This window comes from Schistocerca gregaria, chromosome 2 (genome assembly GCF_023897955.1).
Source record: "Schistocerca gregaria isolate iqSchGreg1 chromosome 2, iqSchGreg1.2, whole genome shotgun sequence".
Taxonomy (NCBI): domain Eukaryota; kingdom Metazoa; phylum Arthropoda; class Insecta; order Orthoptera; family Acrididae; genus Schistocerca; species Schistocerca gregaria.
The window spans coordinates 711884252-711911912 of NC_064921.1; the positions used below are offsets into that span (position 1 = coordinate 711884252).

Genomic DNA, 27661 nt, shown 5'->3' on the forward strand with positions numbered 1-27661 from the left:
ATAGAGCTGAGTGATAATTTAACTGGATGGTTCATGTGGATACTCAGCACCAGAGCACAAGATCAAAGCAGACAAAGTAGTCCAGCATACAGCTCACCAGATTTGTTCTCAAATAATTATCAAATGGCAGTCTTCATGTCCTCATTGAGAGTGCTGGTCCAACACAAAAGCACTGTTTCACAGATGGAAGCACTAGTTCACAAATGGTGGGAGTGGTTCTCATTGAAAGGCAGAGGTTTCACATGGATGCTGCATCAACTGTTTGTCACTCACGCATACCAAAGAATGCCTTGCTCACACACAGATGGGTATTCTGGGTGGAAGTCACAACAGAGAAAAGACATTCCAGTCAGCAGGTGTCCGCACGGTTGCATTGGAGAGCATCTAGGTGCAACTGTGAGGGGAAAGTCGACTGCTACTGCAAACTGTAGGGTCATGAAATTTATAAATGAGAGAGGTGCCTAAGTGCAATAACATTTACTTAAAATTTGTATCAGAAGAAAACATACCTCAGAAACAGCAGGATATACATCCGTGGTGAACAGATTATAACCTGTTGAAGCAGAAATAGTACTAACAAGGTAACTGAAGATACTCATATCTGCATTTCGATATTGACAGTGATCTCTTGCCTTCCATGTTGATTGTAATATTGTATTTACAAAACACCACAAACTAAATAGTACATAGATAGACTCAAATGTGATCTCACATGTAGACCATTCCGAGCTGAGATCAACAAAATAAGCCATGAGACTAATAACAAGGGCATAATCAGAAAAGGGTACTGAAATAATTCTGTGTGTACAACACAGAAAGACATTCAAACAAGGAAAAATCTGTGTGTACACTTACAGTCTGCAAGCCACTTTTTGGTTTGTGGTAGAGGGAACTTCTTGTACCACTGCCATTCCCTTATTACCTGCCCTATTCACAAATCTAACATGCAAAGAGTGACTATCACTAAGACAACACATGAGCTTGTATCTCTCTGCTTTTATTGTTATGGCCCTTTTGTGAGACATGTGTTAGAGGAAATAATTCGCTGCTGACCTCTTCTTTGAATGTATGCTCTTGCAATTTGATCAGTGAACCTCTCTGTGTTTTAAATGGCTCTTTTACAGTGTATGTCCCTGAAGTGTGTTGAGTGTATCCATAATGCTCTTTTGCTCATTAAATGAGCCTGTGATAAACACACCTCTCTTTGTTGTTTCTTCTCTATGTTTTCTACTATTAATACAAACTGTTAAGGATCTCAGATTGATGAGCAACACTCAAGAACTGGTCAAAATAGTGTTCTATAACCTACTTATCTCATGGATGAATTACAGTTGATTAAGGTTTTTCCAGTTAATTTTAGCCTGACATCTGTTTTTCATAGAACTAATTTTATGTCGTCATTCAACCATAGAATGCTTCAGGCAATTACTCTTAAATGTTTTGCAGTTGTAAATGTTTCCATTGATTTATCACCATTATTGTAACCAAATAGTAATGGATCTATTGGCTATCTTTTTCAAATTTTAACATTGTAGGAAAAGACAGATTGCTACTTACCATAAAGAAAACATATCAAGTTGCAGACAAGCACAATTAAGACACTTTTAATTGTGCCTATCTGCAACTTGACATGTCTTTTTTACAGTAAGTAGCAATCTGTCTTTTCCTGCATGATTGCTATTCCTACATGGAGTGTCCATTATTTTATTTTTTAAATTTAATTCTTACTTAAGTAAAGAAGTAAAGTCAAATGTCAAGTGTAGAAATAATGATCATATGAGGCATACAAGAAGTGAATGTCATGGTTACTAACACAAATAAACTGTATTCAAAACACAAAGTGCTATAATTTGAGAATCAGGCTGTCAGCAGCATAGTAAAAGATAGAAAATTAGGAAAGAATCTCTTTCGATGTCAAAAATGTGAAAAAGTAACAGAAAGAATATACTGATGAACTGTATATACAGGTGGATTTAAAAACACTGTGGAACACATAACTATGAAGAAGGTAACAGTAAGTAAATTCATAGGGACACCAGTCAATCAACATGCTGGATTTCCACTTTTTCTTAAAATGACATCATCAAGAACAAAGTGTCAGAAACAGACAGTAGCGACTTAAACAGAAATAGCAATAAAATTTAAGGATCCCAGTATTAGCATAATATACATTCGAAAGTCTGCTACATTGTAAGGAACTCTTCCTAACTTTTTAATATGCTAATAATTATGATTATGCTGTAGAACTTGAGGCTTAACGCCACTGTTCTTTCTTACTTAGTAGCTTTAAACTTTTTTAATCCGTAACTTACCTTGTTCAATTTCATAACCTTGCTGATGTCTTTCAACTTATCAGGGAGCTTTGATGTGACATTAATTTGGTTGCTAGCTATTTGCTTCACTGCTTGTCCCATAGATGCCAGATGTTAGTTTGAGGAACAAATTTTCATTGCATAGCAACCCACCTTAACTTAACAGCTGATGGCCATTGTTCCACTGTTCATCATCCTGTAAATCTGCATTATTTCAGAAATTCTATATTTGCCTTATGTTGAAACATGAAACTGAATTCAGGCCAGGGAAGGGAATCGGTAAGCCTATAGGCAAGAACAGAACCAAATTTTGTTGTTGACAATGTATTATGGAGACACAATAGCTCGACATATGATATTAACACATTGATGCAATCTGCGTATGGTGCCATAATGCAAAAGCTGTCATAGAAACCATAAACTCACAATACTTCTCTCTGAATATTCAGCATGAAGTTATGAAACCAACGGAACCTCATCTTTAAGGAGAACACGAGCTTAATGCTGCTTGTACCATTAACAGTAAATTACTTTCTCTACACATGTGTCATGAAATAAAGTAACCAGAACATTTTACTGACTACTGGAAGTTTTAATGCACACCTAGGCAGGAGAATATTACCCATTTATGGAGTGGACTATACCGTTGTCATTGGGTCATCTGAGGTAAAAATCCTTATACAGCAAACAGAATGAAGCGCATAGTGTAAGTGTACTTCTTTTGTCAGGAGGGACACAGAGTCTTCAACATGCAGTGCTCTTTTTTTTAACATTATTCACAGATTCAAAATATGTTTTAAACAAAAATGAGCTCATGAGAAAAATCTGAAAGGTAAGAACTGTTCAGTCTTTTACTTTGACACGTGTGTGAAGTGCACACTAAACAACTTCTGTGAAGTCTTCAGGGTCTCTTGGCAAAATTCCAAGACATCCATTTCCACACATAATTTCACTGAGACTGTCCCCACCCTATCCACCTCGCTCTTGGGCTACCTACAAACTTTGACTTTCATATTTCCTCACCATCATGTCAGATACCATGTCAGACGTTTATACCCATTTTTCGAATGTCAGCCTGTCATGAGAGACTATCACAGGTTTTATTTTGATTTAAATAAATGGGAAAACAATCATTAACTGCAATACTCTTCCTCTCCGCCCCCCACCCCCACCCCACGGAAATCAGGTCGATGAGTCTATTTACTTGGCCGAGGGGTGTCTTTGCACATTCACTGCATCTTTTAAACATGCAAAGACCAGAAAGCCACCTCCCCAGAAGGCTTTAGAACATTCATAAAGTTCTTATAGCTATCCCATGTAGCTTCCTCCTGGTCACACTCTTACAGTATCTCTCTCCCTCTTCCAAGAGTACACCTCTTACATTAGTCATACTCTGTGTTATTTCGCCCTGCTTAAGATGAATACAAAATTAGCATGCCACGGACATCCTTGCATATTGGCATCTTGAAAATTTACATTAACCCTGTGCTATATACGCCCACTGTAGTGGACAGCTGTTAATGGTTGCTTCTTTGGCATTTTCAGTCAGTACTGATGTTGCAGAGGTACAGGGCACAGCACCAGAAGGGAGTGCCCACTAAAGTTGGCTGCATGCATTTACAGTCACAGGAATGATTGAAAACACCAAAGAAGTGATATTAATAGCTAGCTGTCCCCAGCATTTGACAAGTGCACCACACGATTAAATTAATTAGCAGACTTAATTTGTTATTACATATAGAATGGGGCATCAAATGCTTCATATAGCTGTGACCTTTCATCATGAAGCATTTGAAAGGTTATAACCTTTACTTTAGCTTGTAATTCAACATTAGTAGATTGAAGTAACTGGGTGCTATGCTTCAAGCTGAATCTAATATATGCTGAAAACAATTCCTTTTGATAGCCTCTACACTTTAAAGCATTTTAATTTCAGTAGTTTTCAACAGCATTGCAAGGTAATAGTCTTCTTGTATTTTTTAAAATTTTTGTACATAACAGCTGAATTAGGTTTGCCACCTGTCACATGTAATAACAAAATAAGTCTGCTAATTAATTTAATCCTGTGGTGCACTTGTCCAATGCAGTGAACAGCTAGCTATTAATATCACTTCTTCGGCATTTTCAATCAATCCTGTGGCTCCCTCTTGGTGCTGTGCCCTGGACATGCCATACTTGAGATAAAAATGTTGCATCATGTGTTACTTCCGAAAATTATTAAATGAGGACAGAGAAGAATATCTAGAAGAAGGAACAGGGGAAGATAAAGGACATGAAGATGATGAGATCCAGATTTTAGAAAGTGAAGTACTTCAAGCGTTGAGAACAGAAAAGAATGGTAAATCACCGGGACCAGGCAATATCAATCTGGAGTGTCTGAAATATGGTGGTGACGAAATTGTGAAACTGATAACACAGCTCTTCAACAAAATGATACATGGGGAGTGAATACCCAACGAGATGAAGCTAGGTTACATTAATACAATATTTAAGAAAGGGGATCGCAAAATTTGTTCAAACTATCGAGGAATTTGTGTTACAAACACAGTAATGAGAATTTTTGCTAAAGTAATTAAAAACAAACTGGAAAAAAATTTTAGAAGCCAAGAAGAACAATGTGGATTCACGGCTGGGAGATCATGTGTAGACCGTATTTTCACATTACGACAGATTTTGGAGAAACATAGGGAAAAATAAAAAAATATAGGATTAATTTTCATAGATCTAGAAAAAGCATATGATACTGTTCCAAGAAAATTACTATGGAGAGCACTACATATGGCAAACATAAACACTTCCTTGATTAAAATAATACAACAGATTTATAAAGATAACATTTGCCAAGTGAAAGTTGGTAATAAACTTTCACAGAAATTTAGAACAAGCAAAGGCCTTTTACAGGGCTGTCCCATGTCACCATCATTATTTAAAATCTATATAGGTATTAGCCTTAGAACATGGTCTCGTAAATGTAATAGTATGGGATTAGAAATAAGAGATGGAGTTTACCTACATCATTTATTATTTACTGATGATCAAGTAGTCGTAGCACAAGATGGGCAGGATGCTAACTATATGTGCAATCAACTAGCAGTAGCATACAAAACTTGGGGTTTGAAGATTAATTACCAAAAAACAGAATACTTGAATAATGATTCAGATGAGCTATACATTGAAGGAAAGAAAATCAAAAAGATAAACACTTTCTGTTATTTGGGATCCATTTTAGAAATTGAGGGAAAATCAGAGTCAGAAATCAATAAAAGAATTAGTAGTGAACGGAGGGTCATTGGGATGCTTAACTCACTCTTATGGAGCAGGAATGTAGTGAGCAGAACTAAAAAATTAATATACAAATCCATATTAGAGAGTGTGGTTCTGTATGGAACAGAGACCTGGACAATTAACATGAAGCACATTAAACAATTACAAGCTCTAGAGATGGACTTTTGGAGAAGATCGGCAAGAATCTCCAGGATAGAAAAGATAAGGAACACCGAAGTAATAAGGAGAATGGAAATAAAAGAAAGAATATATGACGTAATGGATAGGAAGAAATTACAGTGGTACGGGCATGTATGACCAATGGAGAAAACCAGAATACCAAAATTGATACTGGAGTGGGAACCGAAGGGGAGAAAAAGAAGAGGACGCCCTATGACCCCTATGACCACCTGGATCCAAAATGTACAGCACACAATGAGGAGAATGGGTGCAGAGGAAGAAGACACACAAGATCGAAACACCTGGAGAAATATTTTGAGAATATAGTTTAAGAACGGTTATTGTTTGTATTGTAATTTCCAAGTAAATTATTATGTTGGAGATAAGCCTCTGTAATGAGGAAAAGCTCAAAATAATAAATAAATCATGTGTCATTGAACTGTTGTCCCATAAAAATGAATGTTCGTCTTTTTTTGTCTTTAAATATTGATCCACATTTGATTTGAGCATCGTGGAAATTCAAAGTAGCTCTATTACTTTTTCTCTTCGAAGGCTTCGAAGAAGGGAATCACTTGATGCCTCACCATTCGCTAAAGTAAAGCTGAACATGCTGGGTTATTTACCTTGTCTCCTGTCACATACTTCCATAGGTCTTCTCTTCCTGTTTCTAACATAATTTTTCATGCTGTTTGAGACTGAATGTATGCAAATTGTGAAGTTTTCAAAGCTCATCAAAGACATCACTGTTAAGATATCAGATTCTGATGAAAATTCAGTCAATACAACTCTTACAAAGAAAGGTAAACAAGTAAATGACTAATGTCAAACCACAATAGCTGGAAATGATCATACATGTGGGTGAAACCTGTTGTTAGGCAACGCTACTATGCCTAGCGTTCCATCTGTGCATGTGAATGGTCTCTATTTTATGGCAGTGAGTCAGATCTTAAGCAACATGCTAGAACTGAAACCCATAAAGGAAATTCAAGATCACAAAATAAAATTAAAAAATCGCTATTCTATTTTCCTAATCAAGCGACTTCTCAAACACAGCAAGATAAAGTAACTGCAACAGAACTAACTAGTGTTTGACACCGTAAAACATAACCACAGTTATGCGAGCATGGATTGTTCATATTAAGTTATATCCCATATTTTTGGAGTTTCTGGTGTTGCTGGAGATTCTGGTGTTGCTAACAGTGTTTCATGTGGAAGAACAAATGGAGAAAGTTTGATGCAAGATATTGTGACTGAACTTCTTCCTAAAAATTGGTTTTCTTTTCTTTTTTTTTTAGGTGCCAGCAATCAATGTAATTGTAAAATTTTTCCTGTGTGTGTAAGATACTTCACAGCTACAAATGATGTACAGAATAAGTTGCTGGACTTTCATGAAAGTTCCAATGAAACTGCAAGTTCAGGTCAGGAGAGTGTCATTAAAGTAGTTAATGAAAGTGGCCTGCCTTTAGACAAGATTACTGCCCATACTGCAGACAACATTAATATCAGTTACAGTAAGCACAATTCTGTTTTTAAGCTGCTTCAGAATGCACATTGCAGAATTGTGAAGTCAATCTGCTCAGATAATATTGCACATAACACAATGAAACATGCAATTGATGGCCTTGATACAGACATAGAAAATGTTATTCTGAAAATACAGTCGTTTTTCTATGTATTCAAAGTGCTGCAAAGACCTGAAGAAATATTTTGAGTTTGTAGATGTTGAATGGATGGAGATATTGAGGCACATTACGACTCACTGGCTTTCTTTAGATTATGCAGTAGGAAGATTAATCAACTACTGGCCTGCCATCAAAAGCTACATCAAAGCACTGGGAGAGAGCTGTTCCATAGTTCTGAAGAAGTATTTTGATACAGAAGATGAACTTAATGATATACTGTTAGAAATCCATGTACTCTTCCTCAGCAATGTAGCTAAAATTTTTGTTCAGTACATCAAGATCTTCAAAAGAGACAGTATTTTTGAGGGTGAAGCTTATGACAAAACGTGCTTACTGAAGCAAAAACGGGAACAAAGGAAAGTTCTTTGAAACTGCAGTTAAGAATGCGATGGATGCTGTATCTTCTTCAGAAAGAACCAAACTGGAGACAAGTTATATGCAATTCTAACAAGAAGCCTTAAACCACATACTATAATCATACTATTTGTTACAGCAGAGCATTTAAACAGAAGCATAGATTTTTGTATACTGGAAGCTACAGTGAATTCCCTCCAGTTGAATGAAATGATTGTTATGGAGGAACTGTATGGTGAGTTTTGTCTTGATGGGAACATACCCACCAGTATTTTGGACAGTACAGAAGATGCCTCAAACAAGGCATTGTCAATGTTTACTAGACATAAAGGACAACAGATATTAATACAGTCAGAGAAACTTGTAACTTTTGTAATGGGCGTTCCTGGGTCAGATGCATTTGTTGAAGTATATATAAAAGAGAAAGACTCTCCATATGAGACAATAGATCCAGTGCTCCTTAGTGAAATATATGATTCTGCTCAGCAATCCTAATAATAATAATTTTTCAGAACCAGTTTTGGTAAACACTTAGCAGCTAATAATAGGGTTGCTAGGCTTCAAGATGAATCTGATATATGCTGAAGTAGCTTCTTTTCTGATATACTTAACAACATTTTAATTTAAACAATTTTCAATTAAAAAAAAAGAAAGTAAACTTTGTTCCCTCAAAGCCACACTAGAACTTTTGGTTGACAACGATCATCTCATACCACATGATTTTGGTTTTAGAAAGTCATAGTAATAAGATAAACTGCAACAAAGCTTTGGTATTACCTTAGAGAGAAGCATCAACAGAAATAGGAAAAGACATGCAACATTCATTGATCTAGAAAATACTTGCCATAGACTAGGTACGGGATAATCTTTCAACAAATTAGCTGAACTAGCCTAGATTGGAGATATAAAACATTAGTTCTAAATTTATGAAAAATAATAATGGGACACTGAAACAGATATGAAAGACACTGAGAAACAAATGGAATTAAGAAAAGCCACTGAACAAGACTGTTAAAAGTTTCTTAATTTTTTGAACTTGTCTTTTGCAATGCTATGGTAATCAATGAAGAGACAAAAAAGATAATTCTAAGAAACATTAATAAAAAGGAAAACAAATCAAAAATCTTGAAAATGAAGAGGGATATGAGTACACACATTAAAACCAAAAATACACTCCTAAATCAAAGAATGAATTCTGTTATTTGAGTAATGTGATGACTAAAACTCACAAAAGTAGCAATCATCAAATGAGTAGCAATAGCCAAACAAGTACAGGGTGTTTCAAAATGAATACACAGGTTTTAAGGCTTTGTAGCATTTATTACATTCAACTTACAATTATAAATAATACAGAAAATAAAAGAATAACTCAAAATAGTTTTGTTTGTGTAGAAATGTGTGCAAAGGGAAGAGTTTGGAATGACCAAGGGTGTCTGAAGGATGTGTTGAACAAGTGCGAGTCTTTCAGTTGTAGCCCCAAGAACTCAGTGTGGGACGCTAGTCCTGAATTAAACATTCCAGTGACATCCATGTGCAAATTTTCAAGGAGACGCTTACAACTACATCCTTATCATTTGTAGCTGTTATGAGCTCTAAGGCCTACAGACAATGGTGTACAGCCAACTTTGCAAATGAAATGTTACTGTATGATGGTGATAATGTGTATGTGCTCTGCTATCAGCTCATCTACCCAACTTCACAAATAGCATTTTTGCAATAGTTACTCCAGACACCTGATCAACGTTTTTCAAGAAATCACCTACAAATGGTAGTCACATTGAACACTTGTAAGAAAAACTCTTTGAGTTGCTATTTCATGTGATGTATTGCTTATAAATCTAAGTTGACTGTAATAACAGGGTAGCTTGATAAGAATGGAATATTTTTGTTGTGCTTTCATAATTGGTAAACTTGATTATTCTAGGGATTATACAAAGAATTTCAACAATGTACAGCAAACAGTTCCATTGTTCACCACTGTCTGAATTGATCAGTGTGTCAACTGTGAATGAAAATGGAGGAAACTGAGTTTTGTGCTGGTATTAAACATTTTTGTTTGAAAGGTTGGACTGTAGCACAAACCAAAATAGTATTGGATGAAGTTCATGCAGACTCCGCACCATCATTGAAGAACTCTTACTTTTAGATTAATGAATTTAAACATAGTTGGACAAGCTGCGAAGGCTAAGCACACACTGGCTGTTGAATTTGGTTCACCACAAAAGAAACCACTGAAAAAATCTATGATGTGGTAATGCAAGACAACCAAATAAAAATTCATGATATTGCTGAGACTTTAGGTATCTCAAATCAGCAAGTGCACAATATCCTGCATGGCTAATTTGCTATGAAACAGTTGTGTGCAAGGTGAGTGCTGCAGTTGCTTACATCCAGCATATTGTCTGGCGATGTTTGATCGCAGTCTGCAAGACACTTTGTACCGATTTGTGACTGTTGATGAAACCCGTACACACAAGTTAAAACAATGGGCAAAGGCTGGTAAAAGTGCACTGAAGAAGGTAAATGCCATTTTGTCAACTGGTAAGGTGATTGCAATATTTTTTGGGATTCTTAAGGATTACTCCTCATAGATTACTTGGATAAAGGTATAACCATAACTGCACCCTATTTTGCTTCATTGTTGGATTATTTGATCTTACATTGGCTGAAAAAAGACCAAGGTTAGGATGCAAAAAGTGCTCTTTCACCAGGATAATGCACTATTCCACAAATAATTGATAATAATGGTGAAAGTGCAGGAATTGGGCTTCGAATTGGTTCCTCATCCACCATATTCAGCAGATGTAGCCCAAGTAACTTCATCCTATTCCCTAACTTGAAATTTGTGCTTGCTGGAAAGACATTTTCATTGAATGAGGAATTGATAGTTTCAGTCAGTGAGTATTTTCAGGGTTTGACAGAACGTATTTTTCCAATGGTGTGAAAAAGCTGAAGGATCGTTGGACCAAGTGTATATCTCTCAAAGAAGACTATGTCGAGAGGTAGGGTGAGTTGTTTATGGAACAAACATTGTTTCTTGCATTTTTACCAGACTTATCAAACCAACCTCATAAATGCTTCAAAGCTTTAATACCCATATATTCATTTTTAAACACCCTATATTTAAGAATAAAATATATGTCTTTAATCTCTCTGACATTTGCAACTGTTTACCCAGAAAATTTAAGGAGGGGGGGGGGGGGGGGGCTCCAAATTAATCTGGACTCCAAACTGTGATGTATGTTTGCATTTTTTCGCTTAATTATTTCAGGATTGACAGAATCAATAAGTGAGTGACAAAAATCCTATGAATAAATGAGTGTAAATTTAATTAATTTGTAGTCTTTATTTCATGGATTTAATCTTCATTAACAGATTGTGTTGCATAATCTGCCTCATGAAGGAGAGTTTTCAGGGATAGGGAATGGGTCAAATTATATGTTAACAGCAAGAAGCAGCCACTGTAGGCTACTTCTATATAACAGACTAATAACACATGATGACTACTACATTGCTAATCTACTCACACTGGTAAATGTGAAGATTACTATACAGAGAGGGAAGCAGTTACTCTGAACAAAGCTCCTGCCATTTATGTAGCACTTCTCAGCTGATGTTTCTGCTTCATACCAATCATTTCTGTAGCTTAACAGATTGCAGAGAGCACTTTGAGCTGTCTATATGCTTGAAAAGCTAGAAACATGTATAAAATAAATATTAATCTCAACTGGAATTTATGTTCTTGAGCATAAACATTCATTAAACTGTAAGAGGAGTGATTGATAAGGCACTCCTTATTTTGTTTTTGAATTTATGGGGATTTCCAGCTTTATTTCTGCTAAATCAGTTTAAGACTTAAGAATATAAATCTCCATTCTGAATTGTAGGTAGGGATTCATAGTCCTTATTGAAATTACTTTTACTTCTTATACTGTGATTGTGATTACACAGTTCATTCTAAATTCACTCTTATTATAAATCAAAAATATCAGTGTAGAGTAAGTGTAATGTCATGTGAGTGAAAGAACCGTAATGTCCTTGAAGAGATTACCACAAAATCTTCAGTTTTCAACTTTGCATAATATTCTTACTTCATAACTATTTTGAATAAATACTTCCTCGTTTTTATTGCATTGCCTCACAATATAATATTAAATGGAAGTGTGCTAGCAGTCCCATCTGCAGATCAACACAATGAAAGAGATTTTTTAGTGCAAAGCAGGTAGATTCAAGCATTTGGTCAAACCTGGTGCCACCTCAACATGTTATCGATCTGTTTGTCTATGTATTTTATACATGTAGCTTCATTTTGTGTGTGCCAATTGATATGTAACACTGGTAACTGTAAGTCGTTATTGTTTCTTCTTATTCTTCTTCTTCATCATTTTTCTTTTTTCTTTTCTTCTTCCTCCCTAGTTTACACCTTTTATCAATGTACCTGTATCATCAGCAAACATCGCTGTTTCTGACGAGTCTGCAGCAACTGCTGTGGCTGTTACAACAGTCAAATTGTTTGTGTGCCTGGCACCAGTGGTGCTGTTGTTCAGTACCAGTAGTGGATTGGCTCTCAGTGTTCCATGCAATGTTCTTTGAAAGTGACACTTTGTGAGACAGTTCTTGAGTAGCACTAACCTAATGCTGTAAACTAGTTTCAAGTACTTACTGAATATCTTCTTGTGTGTTTTGTTTGCGTTAATAAAGGTTTATTATACCTGAAACATGAGTGTTCATATTTTGTGGGCTATTTGGGTCGAGGTGCTTCAACATAAAAACATAATTAGTTTGGACAATCAACACTTACTCGCTCTGACATTGGTGATCCTGATGAGATTTTGCCCAACATGAACAGAGTTTGAAACCAGAAGAAGCAGTACAAATTCGTAACATTGAACAAAGAGTTTTTTTCATGAGAATGCAAGACTATGTGTCTACTGAAGGACTACCTGTTTTGGGACTTGACATGAGAGTGCCTCTTTTCTGGCTTCACAAGCCAGTGCTCTAGTTTGCACAGGTGATGCAGGCTTCCATTATGCAGGTATAAATACTGATTCAACCAAATTTCTCTCTAGGTCAGTCAATTCGACCACCATTATACATCCGAAGCCAAAGATGTAATTACTGCTTCTCCTATGCAAGATTTAACTAGTTAATGGAAAATCTCATATAAAGATGTGAAACACTTACTAACAAAGAGATAGAGGGGCTGGCCAGTACTTACCTCAGCTCAGTACAGCCGATAGAAACACAAAAAACAACCGAAAATTTAAGTTCCTAGCTTTTGGAATAAATGTTCCTTCATCAGGGAGAAGAGAGGGGAAAGGAAGGGAAGAAGGGAAAGCGGATTTAGTTACTCACAACCCAGGTTATGAAGCAATAGGGAAAGGAAAACAGGGAGGGTAGCAAGGATGGAGGCATGGTTGTCAGAGGGAAGCCAAAGATATTCTACTGTAGGTACTGTGCCAGCTTCAAACCAAAGAGGATGCATACAGAAGTAAAGAGGTGTATAGTATAAAGATGTAGGATGAAAAGATGCATGAATAGCTAAAGAGGAAAGGGAAAGAGGAGAAGAATGAAAAGTAAATGGGAGTGAGGTTGTTTAACGTAGGTTCAGTCCAGGGGGATGGCAGGATGAAAGGATGTGCTGGAGTGCAAGTTCCCATCTCCGCAGTTCAGAAGGACTGGTGTTGGGTGGGAGAAGCCAAATGGCACATACGGTGTAGCAGGTTCCTAGGTCCCTGGAATTATGCTGGAGGGCATGCTCTGCTACTCGGTATTGGACATCTCCTAGGCGGACAGTTCGTCTGTGTCCGTTCATGCGCTCAGCCAGTTTAGTTGTTGTCATACCAATGTAAAAGGCTGTGCAGTTCAGGCATGTCAGCTGATAAATGACATGTGTAGTTTCACATGTGGGCCTGCCTTGAATTGTGTATGTTTTACCAGTAGCGGGGCTGGAGTAGGTGGTTGTGGGGGGATGCATGGGGCAGGTTTTGCAGCGGGGTCGGTTACAGGGGTAGGAACCGCTGGGTAGAGAAGGTAGTCTGGGAATATTGTAGGGTTTAACAAGGATGTTACGGAGGTTAGGGGGACGACGAAAGGCAACTCTGGGTGGTGTGAGGAGAATTTTGTCAAGGGATGATCTCATTTCAGGGGTTGACTTGAGAAAGTCATATCCCTGGCGGAGTAATTTATTGATGTATTCGAGGCCAGGGTAATATTGGGTGACAAGGAGGATGCTTCTGTGTGGTCTGAGGGTAGGCATATTGTTGTTGGATGGGGAGGAATGTATTGCTCAGGAGATTTGTTTGTGGACAAGGTCTGCAGGATAGTTGCGGGAAAGGAAAGCACTGGTCAGGTTATTGGTGTAATTGTTGAGGGATTCGTCACTGGAGCAGATACGTTTGCCACGAATACCTAGGCTGTAGGGAAGGGAGCGTTTGATGTGGAATGGATGGCAACTATCAAAGTGAAGGTACTGTTGTTTGTTGGTGGGTTTGATATGGACAGAGGTGTGGATGTGAGCTTCAACAAGATGAAGGTCAACATCCAGGAAGGTGGCTTGGGTTTTGGAGAAGGACCAGGTGAAATTCAGATTCGAAAAGGAGTTGAGGTTATGGAGGAAATTAAGGAGTGTTTCTTCACAATGAGTCCAGACCACAAAGATGTCATCTATAAACCTATACCAGGCCAGGGGAAGCAGCTGTTGGGTCTTCAGGAAAGCCTCCTCCATGCGGCCCATGAAGAGGTTGCCATAGGACAGAGCCATCCTGGTTCCCATGGCAGTTCCCCTGATTTGTTTGTAGGTCTGGCCTTCAAAAGTGAAGTAATTATGGGTGAGGATGAAGTTGGTAAGTTGGATAAGGAACGAGGTTTTTGGAAGATCTTTGGGTGGGCGTTGGGAGAGGTAGTGCTCAAGGGCAGAGAGACCATGGGTGTGTGGGATGTTTGTGGAAAGGGATGTAGCATCTATGGTCACAAGAAAGGTTTCAGGTGGGAGAGGAGTGGGAATGGATTTGAGGCGTTCTAGGAAGTGGTTTGTGTCCTTGATGTTGGATGGGAGTCTGCGGGTGATAGGTTGGAGGTGTTGGTCTACTAGAGCTGAGATACGTTCTGTTGGGGCTTTGAAGCCTGCTACAATGGGACGGCCAGGATGGTTCTCTTTGTGGATTTTGGGTAATAGGTAGAAGTTAGGGGTACGTGGCTCAGGTGGAGTGAGTAAGTCTATGGAAGCCGTTGTGAGGCCTTGTGAGGGACCTTGGATTTTTAGGATTTTCTGCAGCTCAGTCTGGATGGAGGGAATGGGATCCTGGGTAACAGCTTTGTAGGTTGAGGTGTCGGAGAGTTGACGCGGTCCTTCTGCCACATACTCTACACGGTCAAGTACCACAGTTGTGGAGCCTTTATCCGCCGGAAGGATTACAATAGAGCGGTCTGATTTCAGCTGCTTAATGGCACGGGATTCAGCTGGGGTGATGTTGGGGGTTGTCGGGATGTTCTTCATCTTGTTGAAGCTCACATCCACACCTCTGTCCATATCAAACCCACCAACAAACAACAGTACCTTCACTTTGATAGCTGCCATCCATTCCACATCAAACGCTCCCTTCCCTACAGCCTAGGTATTCGTGGCAAATGTATCTGCTCCAGTGACGAATCCCTCAACAATTACACCAATAACCTGACCAGTGCTTTCCTTTCCCGCAACTATCCTGCAGACCTTGTCCACAAACAAATCTCCTGAGCAATACATTCCTCCCCATCCAACAACAATATGCCTACCCTCAGACCACACAGAAGCATCCTCCTTGTCACCCAATATTACCCTGGCCTCGAATACATCAATAAATTACTCCGCCAGGGATATGACTTTCTCAAGTCAACCCCTGAAATGAGATCATCCCTTGACAAAATTCTCCCCACACCACCCAGAGTTGCCTTTCGTCGTCCCCCTAACCTCCGTAACATCCTTGTTAAACCCTACAATATTCCCAGACTACCTTCTCTACCCAGCGGTTCCTACCCCTGTAACCGACCCCGCTGCAAAACCTGCCCCATGCATCCCCCCACAACCACCTACTCCAGCCCCGCTACTGGTAAAACATACACAATTCAAGGCAGGCCCACATGTGAAACTACACGTCATTTGTCAGCTGACATGCCTGAACTGCACAGCCTTTTACATTGGTATGACAACAACTAAACTGGCTGAGCGCAGGAACGGACACAGACGAACTGTCCGCCTAGGAGATGTCCAATACCGAGTAGTGGAGCATGCCCTCCAGCATAATTCTAGGGACCTAGGAACCTGCTACACCGTATGTGCCATTTGGCTTCTCCCACCCAACACCAGTCCCTCCGAACTGCGGAGATGGGAACTTGCACTCCAGCACATCCTTTCATCCTGCCATCCCCCTGGACTGAACCTACGTTAAACAACCTCACTCCCATTTACTTTTCATTCTTCTCCTCTTTCCCTTTCCTCTTTAGCCATTCATGCATCTTTTCATCCTACATCTTTATACTATACACCTCTTTACTTCTGTATGCATCCTCTTTGGTTTGAAGCTGGCACAGTACCTACAGTAGAATATCTTTGGCTTCCCTCTGACAACCATGCCTCCATCCTTGCTACCCTCCCTGTTTTCCTTTCCCTATTGCTTCATAACCTGGGTTGTGAGTAACTAAATCCGCTTTCCCTTCTTCCCTTCCTTTCCCCTCTCTCCTCCCTGATGAAGGAACATTTATTCCGAAAGCTAGGAACTTATATTTTCAGTTGTTTTTTGTGTTTCTATCGGCTGTACTGAGCTGAGGTAAGTACTGGCCAGCCCCTCTATCTCTTTGTTAGTAAGTATTTCACCTATGCAAGATTTCTATCACAAACTCAAGACAGATTTGACTTGCAGAGTTTTTGCATCACAAGAAGAGCATAGGTGCTTCAGATTCTAGCACAGGAAAATGTTGAAGGCAGGGAACCTTCACAATTAAATAGCAAGGTCAACACAGGAATCTTACCTGTCATCTTGCTACATGCGCTTTGGAGCAGTCATTGTCTGGCCCATGTCAAAACTATAATAGCATCTGAGACGAAAATGTCAGTAGATGCAATCACATATTTCGATGACAGAATCATGATGCAATAATGGTGCCATCAATCAATGCAGTAGTGGTGCCAAGCAAAAGTACTTCATTGTCCAGATTATGATTGCCTGTCAGATAATGTTGATGCTGTGGCTAGACAGTTAAGGGAATTTCTGTTGTTTCTGTCCCATCGCAACTCTAACAATGATAGAAGATGTTATTGCAGAAGAATATGTAGTCATCCCAAGATGAGTCCTGAGTGCCACTGAGCAACCATCTAGTGTATGCTGGTATCACCAAATATTTTGAGATCAGGAGTGCCTATCCAAATGCCAGTGGTAGTCAGATTTAGTAACATCCAATTGCCAGTTGAAGTATCAGTATCTCTTTGTTAGCGATCAGAATGCAGGACGAAAATTTCTTGTGGACACTGGGTCACACTTGTTCATTTATCTACAATTGGCCACCAACTCCATTTCGTCTTTCTGTCCCAAAAATTTCATTTCTAGTGACTTATAGTACACAATGTATTGAGCCTGACTTGGGACAGCACCATGCCTTCAACTGACATTTCACTGTTCCTACATTGTGAACCTCCAGAATCAGTGCCAACTTCCTGGTGCATTATCATCTACTGCTGGATGTGGTGAACGTAAGACTCATCGACAGCATCACTGGACTTTCGACTGCTGGCTTCTGATGCAGTGCAGCAACACCCAGTACCAAACTCATATAGGCAGCAGAAAGTAAATATGCAGAGTAACTGTAACATCACCACCAGTCACCTCGAGAGAGTTACATCACAATACCGTGCACTGTATCAAAATGGCCGATGACCCTCTAGTTTCATGTTGTCCAAGGCATTTAGCTCCTCATTGTCTCATTACCACAAAAGCAGAATTTTACTTGATGCTCAGGTAAAGTATTATTCACCCTTATAACAGTCTATGGTCATCACTTCTCCATCTAGTATCCAAGAAGTGTGGCATGTTGCCCACATGCAGTGATTAACATTAACACTTATTGCAAGGACGATTCTGGACAGCTGCCAAGTACCCCTGTTAAGAGATTACATCTGTTTTCTTTGTGGTGCAACTATGTTTAATGTCCTGGACTGCGAAATAGCTTTTACACAGATGAAGATATTACTAAAACAGCCATAATCTTGCCATTTGGCTTGTTCGAGAGTATGTTCATGACACTTGATTTATACAACACTGCCCAGTCTTGGCAGAGGTTCATTGACTCCATGTTGCAAGGTTCATAGTTCTGTTTTGCATATCTAGATGACATTCTTGTCTTTTCAGTCACTGCAAAACAGCACCAGTAACACTTGGAAGAAGTTTTCAAATGCTTAGAACAGCATGGTGTGGTGTTAAATACTGTCAAGTGTGTTTTCTGGTAAACCTTCTTAAGTCATCTAATTTTGTCAGTGGGATCATTGCCACAATTGTGAAAGTGAAGGCTTTTGTGAAGATCCCATGGCCACCATCAAAGAATCGTGCCATTTCTTTGGAACGCTGAATCTCTTCTGGTGTCTTCTGCCTCATTCAGCTGAGTGCAATAAGTGTTGCCTGCAACACTTTCTGGGCCTAAAAGTAAGAGAAATCACTGATACAGTGGACACATGTGATGAGTTCTGCTTTTGAGACAGTGAAGCCAAGTGTAGTAAATACTGTGCTTTTGGCACATCCCGAATTGGATCCACAACTTGTGCTGGTGGTTGATGCTGGCCAGACTGCTGTCAGTTCCGCAATGCAGCAGCAAGTCAATGGTGCTTGGCAACTTCTTGCCTTCTTCTCACACAAGCTCAACCCTGTGTGGCAAAAGTGGAGCATTTACGACTGTGAACTGCTTGCTATCTATGAATAAATAAAGTACTTTCACCCTCAGTTGGAAGACAGAGGGTTTATAAAATTTATGGATAGCCAGCCACTTGCCTACACCTTCAGACAGAACAACAAGTGTTCGGTGCGACAGCATAACCATCTGGATTTCATTACCCAGTTCAATACTGACATCTGTCACATATCTGTTATTGACAAAATGTTCACCGACTGTTTTGATTTAGCAGTGTATCAAATGCTACTGATTTTGCCTAAGTTGCAAAGGGACAAGAATCTGGTTAAGTATTCCAGAGTTTATTGAATTATGCAAAAGGATAAAGCTTTCAGTTACAATTGGTGAAGTTCCTGGTTCAGATATGAAGCTATATTGCGACTTTTCAAGTGGGAGATCTTGTCTTTTTCTGCCACCCTTATTCAGTAGAAATGCTTATGACAGCTTTCACAGCCTATACCACCTTAGCATCAGATCATCAGCTTGTCTGTTTTCAAAACATTTTGTCTGGCCCAGTGTGCAAAAGGTTTGTCAAGAGCTTGTGTGTGCCTTCAGTATCAGTGCAACTAGATATCCCATCATGTGCTTGCACCAGTTAGAGTTTTACCAGATATTCACATTGACAAATTTTGTCCAATTCTACCATCAAATGATTAGTATTATGTATTAACTGCAATTGATTATTTTACTTGTTGGCCAGAAGCTACAGTAGTCAACAACATATCATCAGAAACCTTAGCCTTTTCCTTTATGTTAATTTTGGTTTCATGCTTTGTTTGTCTACTGCACATCACCACAGACACTGGACAGCAATTTGAGTGGGAGTTATTTGCTCATTTAGTATATTCTGGGGCACTCTCCATTGTACAATATCCAGTTACTACCAAGAGAGAGCAACAATATGATTGAACATTGGCACAAATCTTTAAAGATTGTATCAATGTGTCATGACACTAGTTGGACAACTGCTTTACCATGGTCTTGCTTGGTGTTCGCACCATATAGAAACTGGACTTGAGTTATCTTCCATGTATGATGAAGCACTTTGACAGCCTGATGAGATCACTGATCCAAGTTCCATACAACCACCTGACCAGATGAGTCAGACTTCATCGATTTTCTGGTTCTTTGTGACTTGAAGACATGCATGCTTGTCATGTTAAGGACAGACAGTGCCAAACCAGTATTACAATCCCCATACTCAGGCTCATCAAGACAGTAGCACGAACTTTGGACATACTATTAAATGGTAAGGGCACTATGATCTCACTTAACAGAAACCTGTACATAGAAGCTTCTAGAAGTGTCACCAACACTTGTGCAGAAAACCAGCCTCTGCCTCAGGCATATGTGCAACCATCCAAAGAAGACTCACTATCTGAAGGAAGAGCATGCCCTGGATGTCAAGTTCCCTTTCCTGCAAGATTTTTGGACAACACTCCCCTTCAACGAAGGGGTCTAATGTAGTAGTGAAGACAGAAGTTACTGTGTTTATCACAACTCTCAAAAGAGTTCATTTGCCAGCCACCAGAGGCTCTGTGTTTCAGCATTGGTGGTTGATTTGTTCTTCATGTTCCTTGTGAGATCCCGTGAAAGTGACAGTTTGTGAGAATTTCCTTTAGAGACAGACCTCAACCAGCACCAGTCTAGTGCAGAAAACTAGTCTCAAGTGTTTACTGATTGTTTTCTTCTATGTTCTACAAGGGTTCGAACTTAAATAGTGGCAACTATTTATTCGCAACAAATACAAAAGAGTTACATGTTTGCACCTGTTACTGTCCTTCAAAGTAGTCACCAGCATTGTGAAGAACCCATTGCCAGGAATGTGGAAGGCATAGGAAACCATTAGAAGAGCCTGTTCTGTTGATGGTGTGAACGGAGCAGTCGAAAGTTATGGTGATTCTAGTGTACGACTGTGATGGTGTTATCCTAATGCATTATGTTCGTCCTTGGCAGACTATCAATGCACAGTATTACTGATTGTTTTTGGAGCATCACCTGTGACCAGCTTGGTGAAAGAAGCAGCGACACTTTCTGCGCAACCCACCCATCATTCCACACGACAATGAGCGGCTGCATACAATACAAGCTGTGGCTGCTCTGTTCTGTCAATGGGACTGAGAAGTACTGTACCATCTACCATACTCTGAGGACTTAAGTCCTTGTGACTTTGATTTGATTCCAAAGATGAAGGAACCACTTTGTGGCATTCGCTTCAGAACTGTTCTAGAGATTCGACAGGCAGTAGACCGCTCCGTTTGCACCATCAACAGAAAAGGCTGTGCTATCAGTATACTATGCCTTCCACATTGCTGGCAACAGGTTCTACACTGTGTCGGTGACTACTTTGAAGGACAGTAACAGGTACAAATATGTAACTCTTTTGTATCAGTTGTGAATAAATAGTTGCCACTATTTAATTTCCAACCCTCATATTTACATTAGGAAAATTTTAATATTCTTGGTACATATATGTTCATGTTTCATATACTATTGTGGTTGAGTTGCTCAAACATGAAAACAATTATTATGGAGAGTTAACAGTTTGCAGTTCCAGCATGTCCTCCAGTTTCTTTGGTAAATTGCTCAACAAACTTTACAGAACAGCATATTTGATGTTTCTCCACTCTAAATTTGGTTTCATTCCTGTCATTTTGTTTGTTAAAGTGGCCCTGAGTTTTCTGTTGCTAAGGTATGACTCCATCAGTACAAGTAGAATGCCTTTAACACCTTAATATTTTAATATCCATCATATGATTTTATAATCTTCACTGTTAACACTTTCAAAAGTTTACACATAATGTCAATAGTGTAGTTATTCTTGTTTAGTTCTATCAGAATGGTATTTATGAGATGTGCCATATTGTTCTCTCTGAGGAGGAGCTTTCAGTGAAACCTAATTGAGTACTTATTAAAAGGTGATTTTCAGAGAAATGGTTCAGTATTTTTTAGTAAATTTCCTTCTTAGAAAAAAAATGAGTACACAGGAAGGAGAGACTACATATTTTATCCTTTCAAGAAACACACTCTGACTCACCAACTAGTTACAAAGAGAATGTATAGATTGCACAATAAAGTCACAACATGATTTCAGTACTTTGAGTTAATTAACATCAGAGCCAAAATAATTACTTCCTGTCAGTGACCTAAAGATTTTTATGACCTCTTTTACAGTTTATTTGGCAAATCCAATATCCAATAGTGTGGTATAGAATGTATATCTAACTAAATGTAACAATATTATGAAAAGCAAACAATGGAAAATCCAGGATGGAATGTAACAACTGTTACATTGTGATATTATGAAAAGGATAGTTGCTACTCGCCATATAGTGGAGATGCTGAGGTGCAGATAGGCGCAACAAAAAGTCTGTCACAAAATAAGCTTTCAGCCAACAAGACCTTTGTCAAAGATAGATGACAGACGCACTCACAAACACAAACTCATGAAAATGGATCTCACACACCTGTGACTTCATTCTCTGGCAGCTAAAGCCACGCTGTGAGCAGCAGCAGCAGCAGCAGTGGATGATAGGAGAGACAACTGGTTGGGGTACGAAGGAGGCTGGTGCAGGGACGAGGAGAGATAGGAAGGTAGGGATGGGGACCTGTGAAGTGTGTTGGAATGGGAACAGAGGAGGGGCTAGATGGGTGAGGAAAATGACTAACGAAGGTTGAGGCCACGAGGGTTATGGGAACATAAGATACACACCTGGAAATTGAAATAAGAACACCGCGAATTCATTGTCCCAGGAAGGGGAAACTTTATTGACACATTCCTGGGGTCAGATACATTACATGATCACACTGACAGAACCACAGGCACATACACACAGGCAACAGAGCATGCACAATGTCAGCACTAGTACAGTGTATATCCACCTTTCGCAGCAATCCAGGCTGCTATTCTCCCATGGAGACGATCGTAGAGATGCTGGATGTAGTCCTGTGGAACGGCTTGCCATGCCATTTCCACCTGGCGCCTCAGTTGGACCAGCGTTCGTGCTGGATGTGCAGACCGCGTGAGACGACGCTTCATCCAGTCCCAAACATGCTCAATGGGGGACAGATCCGGAAATCTTGAAGGCCAGGGTAGTTGACTTACACCTTCTAGAGCACGTTGGGTGGCATGGGATACATGCGGACGTGCATTGTCCTGTTGGAACAGCAAGTTCCCTTGCCGGTCTAGGAATGGTAGAACGATGGGTTCGATGACGGTTTGGATGTACCGTGCACTATTCAGTGTCCCCTCGACGATCACCAGAGGTGTACAGCCAGTGTAGGAGATCACTCCCCACACCATGATGCTGGGTGTTGGCCCTGTGTGCCTCGGTCGTAAGCAGTCCTGATTGTGGCGCTCACCTGCACGGCGCCAAACACGCATACGACCATCATTGGCACCAAGGCAGAAGCGACTCTCATCGCTGAAGACGACACGTCTCCATTTGTCCCTCCATTCACGCCTATCGCGACACCACTGGAGGCGGGCTGCATGTTGTTGGGGCGTGAGCGGAAGACGGCCTAACGGTGTGCGGGACCGTAGCCCAGCTTCATGGAGACGGTTGCAAATGGTCCTCGCCGATACCCCAGGAGCAACAGTGTCCCTAATTTGCTGGGAAGTGGCGGTGCGGTCCCCTACGGCACTGCGTAGGATCCTACGGTCTTGGCGTGCATCCGGCGTCGCTGTGGTCCGGTCCCAGGTCGATGGGCACGTGCACCTTCCGCCGACCACTGGCGACAACATTGATGTACTGTGGAGACCTCACGCCCCACGTGTTGAGCAATTCGGCGGTACGTCCACCTGGCCTCCCGCATGCCCACTATAAATCCCTCGCTCAAAGTCCGTCAACTGCACATACGGTTCACGTCCACGCTGTCGTGGCATGCTACCAGTGTTAAAGACTGCGATGGAGCTCCGTATGCCACAGCAAACTGGCTGACACTGACAGCGGCGGTGCACAAATGCTGCACAGCTAGCGCCATTCGATGGCCAACACCGCGGTTCCTGGTGTGTCCGCTGTGCCGTGCGTGTGATCATTGCTTGTACAGCCCTCTCGCAGTGTCCGGAGCAAGTATGGTGGGTCTGACACACCGGTGTCAGTGTGTCCTTTTTTCCATTTCCAGGAGTGTCTATTGCAGGGAGAGTTCCCACCGGTGCAGTTAAGGAAAGCTGGTATTGGTGGGAAGAATCCAAATGGCACAGGCAGTGAAGCAGTCATTGAAATGAAGAATGTCGTGTTTGGCAACATGTTCAGCAGCAGGATGGTCCATTTGTTTCTTGGCCACAGTTTGTCAGTGGCTGTTCATGTGGACAGACAGCTTGTTGGTTGTCTTGCCCACATAGAATGAAGCAAAGTGGTTGCAGCTTACCTTGTAGATTATGTGTTTTAGATGGCACTGTGAGAATTTTGCCATATTGCTGTTTGTGCATGTTTCAGTATTAATTACAATTAATCCTTTGCTTCAAACAAAGGTATCTCTTTTTGATGTAACAAACATTGATGTTGGATTTGGTCACCCATTCTCTCAACATCCATTGTGTTTGTCTCTGGCCTATAGTAAAGAAAAACTGTATTCATAGCATTCTAAAAAAATTTTTCAATGAAGAATAATATTTCACAACTACTGTGTGTCCTTGGTGAATTTCTACTCATTGTTCACTCTGCAGATTTTCTCTGAATTTTTGGACTGAGTCATTTTTTTTGTCTTTGTGTAAAACTGTACTTCGTACTTCTTAGCTAAACATGATTGATAGAGAGGTTTTATTGGTGCCATTTGACTATGATGAACAGAGTAACTGTTTATTGTGGACCTCACATTTATTTTATTAAAGATAGATTTGAAATAAATTATTGATTGCAGTTGGGCCGTGTCATTGTGTTTCTGATAATAATGTACTGTGCATATCAAGTCAGTCAGACATGAGTAGGCACATCCAGGATGAAATGAGTGTACAGATCATCACATATAATGATCCCCTTTTATTTCTACTGTCTCATTAAGTGCTCTCTCGAATTTCTCAAGGATTAGGAATAGAACAAATTTAGTATTTAATGAGAAGCCTCCTTCTAACATAAGAAAGAAAAGATTCAACAACAACAACATTGTGAAAATGATAGATTGCTAATTACCATATAGAGAGACATTGAGTCAAGGACAGGCACAACAAAAAATCTGCTATACATTTAAGCTGTCAGCCAAAAAGGTCTTCTTATAAAGTAGAAAACACACACACACATTCATACAAGCAGAACTTACATACACCTGACCACTGTCTCTGTCCACTGTGGTCAGACTGCTTACAGTACCCGTAGCTGGTGGAAGAAGCAATCTGTGGGTGTTTGGGGTAAGAAAGAGGCTGTAGCATGGAGGGGAAGGGATGACAGCATAGGAACAGCTTGTGACTCTTGTGAGAGCATGGGAGGATGTTCTGGGAACAGGGTAGAGCTGATAGGTATATTCGGAAGGTTGGAGGGGGGGGGGGGGGCGGGGAGCAGAAAAGGAGAGAAGTAGAGGAGGGAAAAAAGACTAATGAGTGTGTTGAGGAAATAGAGGGTGGTGTAGTTCTGTAGCAGGAGCAGGGAAGGGGATAGGTAAGTGAAGGACAGGGACTAGTGAAGGTTGACCAGGGAAGTTCCGTGAATGTAGGACATGTTGCAGGGAGAGTCCCCACCTGCACAATTCAGAAAAGCTGTTGTTGATAGGAAGCATCCAGATGAAGCTGTGAAGCAATCATTGAAGAGAATCACGTTGCGTTGGGCAGCATGTTCAGCAGCTGGGTGGTTCAGCTGTCTCTCGGCCACAGAGTTTGTCAGTGGCCATTCATGTAGACAGACAGCTCACTGGTTGTCATGGCCTCGTATAAATCAGCATAGTGGTTGCAGATAATTTGGTAGATCACATGGCCCATGATGGGATACGTGATGCCTGTGTTCAGACTGGAGAAGGGATGGTGGGATGATGTGTGGGACAGGACTTACATCTAGGTCTATTGCAGGGATATGACCCAATAGGCAAGGAGTTTGGAGCATTGGTGCAAAGGGGATAAACAAAGATACTACATAGATTCTGTTGGCAGTGGAATACAGCTGTGGGAGGGGTGGGAAGGTTCGTGGGTAGGATATTTTTCATTTCATGGCATGGCAGCAGGTACTGGAAACCCTGGTGGAGAATGTGTTGCTCCATTTGTGGATGGTACTGAGTCTCAGTGGGAGATCTCTGATACTGCCAGACAGTTTTGAATGTGGGAGGTGATAGGTGACTGATGTGGCATGAGAGATCTGTCTCTCTACAAGGTTGGGAGGATAGTTGGGGTCTGTGGAGGTCTCAGTGACTCCCTCTGTATGTTTGAAGAGGGACTGCTCATCACTACGGATGCAATGGCTATGGCAGGCTAGGCTGTACTGAAGAGACTTCTTGGTATGGAGTGAGTGGCAGCTGTTGAAGTGGAGGTATGGCTGGTAGTTCAAAGGTTTGATATGGATGAAGGTACCAATGGAGCCATGCTTGAAGTGGAGGTCAGCAATGAGAAAGGTGGCTTGTTTGGGTTGAGGAGCACCAGGTGAAGTGAATGAGGGAGAAGGTGTTGAGGTTCTGGGAGAATGAAGGATAGGATGTCCTCACTCTCAGTCCAGATCAGATCACAAAGATTTCCTCTGTGAATCTGAACCAAGGGTTTAGGGTCTGATGTTTAGGAAGGATTCCTCTAGATGGCCCATGAGTACATTAGCATAAGACCGTGCCACAGAAGTGCCAGTTGATGTACCACAGATTTGTTTGTAGGTTATGCCTACAAAGGAGAAGTAATTGTGGGTGAGGATATAGTTGGTCGTGATGACCAGGAAAGAAGTTGTAGGTTTGGAGTCAGTCAGGCACTGGGAAAGGTAATGGTCAGTAGTGGCAAGGCCGTGGGCTTTAGGGATGTTAGTGTAGGGGGAGGTTGCTTCAGTAGTGACGAACATGACACCACATGATAAAGTAACAGGAACTGTGGAGACTCAGTGGAGGAAATGGTTGATATCTTGTAGGTAAGCTGGCTGTACACATAAATGGCCATGGACATACTATGGTTCAGAGACAACTGGGGTATCCAGTTGCCAAACAGACTGCCCAAGATGATGTGCTAGGCTTTAGTGACTGTTTTGAGGCCTGCATCATCTGGATCCTTCCTATCATCATCAACGTTTCTGAACTGCACAGGTGGGAACTCTCCCTGTAATATACTCTATGTTCCTGTAACACCCATGATCTCAGCCTACACTACCCCTTACCTTTACCAACCTATCTTCTTCCCTGCTCCTACTCCAACACTACACAGCCTTCTATTCCACCAATGCACCCAATAGCCTCTTTTCTCACATTTATCTCTCTCATTTTCTGCCCCCTGCCTCCCTCTCCTCCCTCCCCCCCCCCCCCCCCCCCTCTTTCCAAGCTAAACCTTCTGACTGCACCAAGCAGCACCCCAGCACATCCCTCCATGTTCTCACAAGCTGCACTACACCTTCCCCCACTTGCACACTGCTATCCATCCCCATTACCCCATCACTCTCAGATTGCTTCTCCCATCAGACACAGTTACTGTATACAGTGTGGACTCAGTAGCCAGAGACAGTGGTCTTGTGTTTGTGTGTGTGAGTTGTGTTTGTGTGAACATGTATGTTTTCTGCTTTAGAAGAAGACCTTTTGGATGGAAGCTCAAATGTATAGCAATCTTTTTGTTGTGCTTGTCTGCGACTCAATGTCTCCTCTATGTGATGAGTTGCAGTCTATCACTTTCATAATATTGTCAGTATTCCATCGTGGATTTTCTATTGTTTAAAGAAAAAATTAAGGCAGACATGGGTTTGGTCACTTTAAGAATTGAGTGGAAGTTATGGACACTTATGAAACAATAATAATAATAAAAAAAGATTGATCAGACATACAATTTGTCATAACAGTGTTGTACAAAATATA

The 27661-nt window shown here is 40.6% G+C and overlaps 1 protein-coding gene across 1 annotated transcript in view; it reads left to right on the top strand.

Annotated features, from left to right (window-relative positions):
- Nucleotides 1-27661, top strand: part of LOC126335948 (guanylate cyclase 32E-like) — a 437004-nt gene that overhangs the window by 195484 nt on the left and 213859 nt on the right. The gene's annotated exons all lie outside the window — the stretch shown is intronic.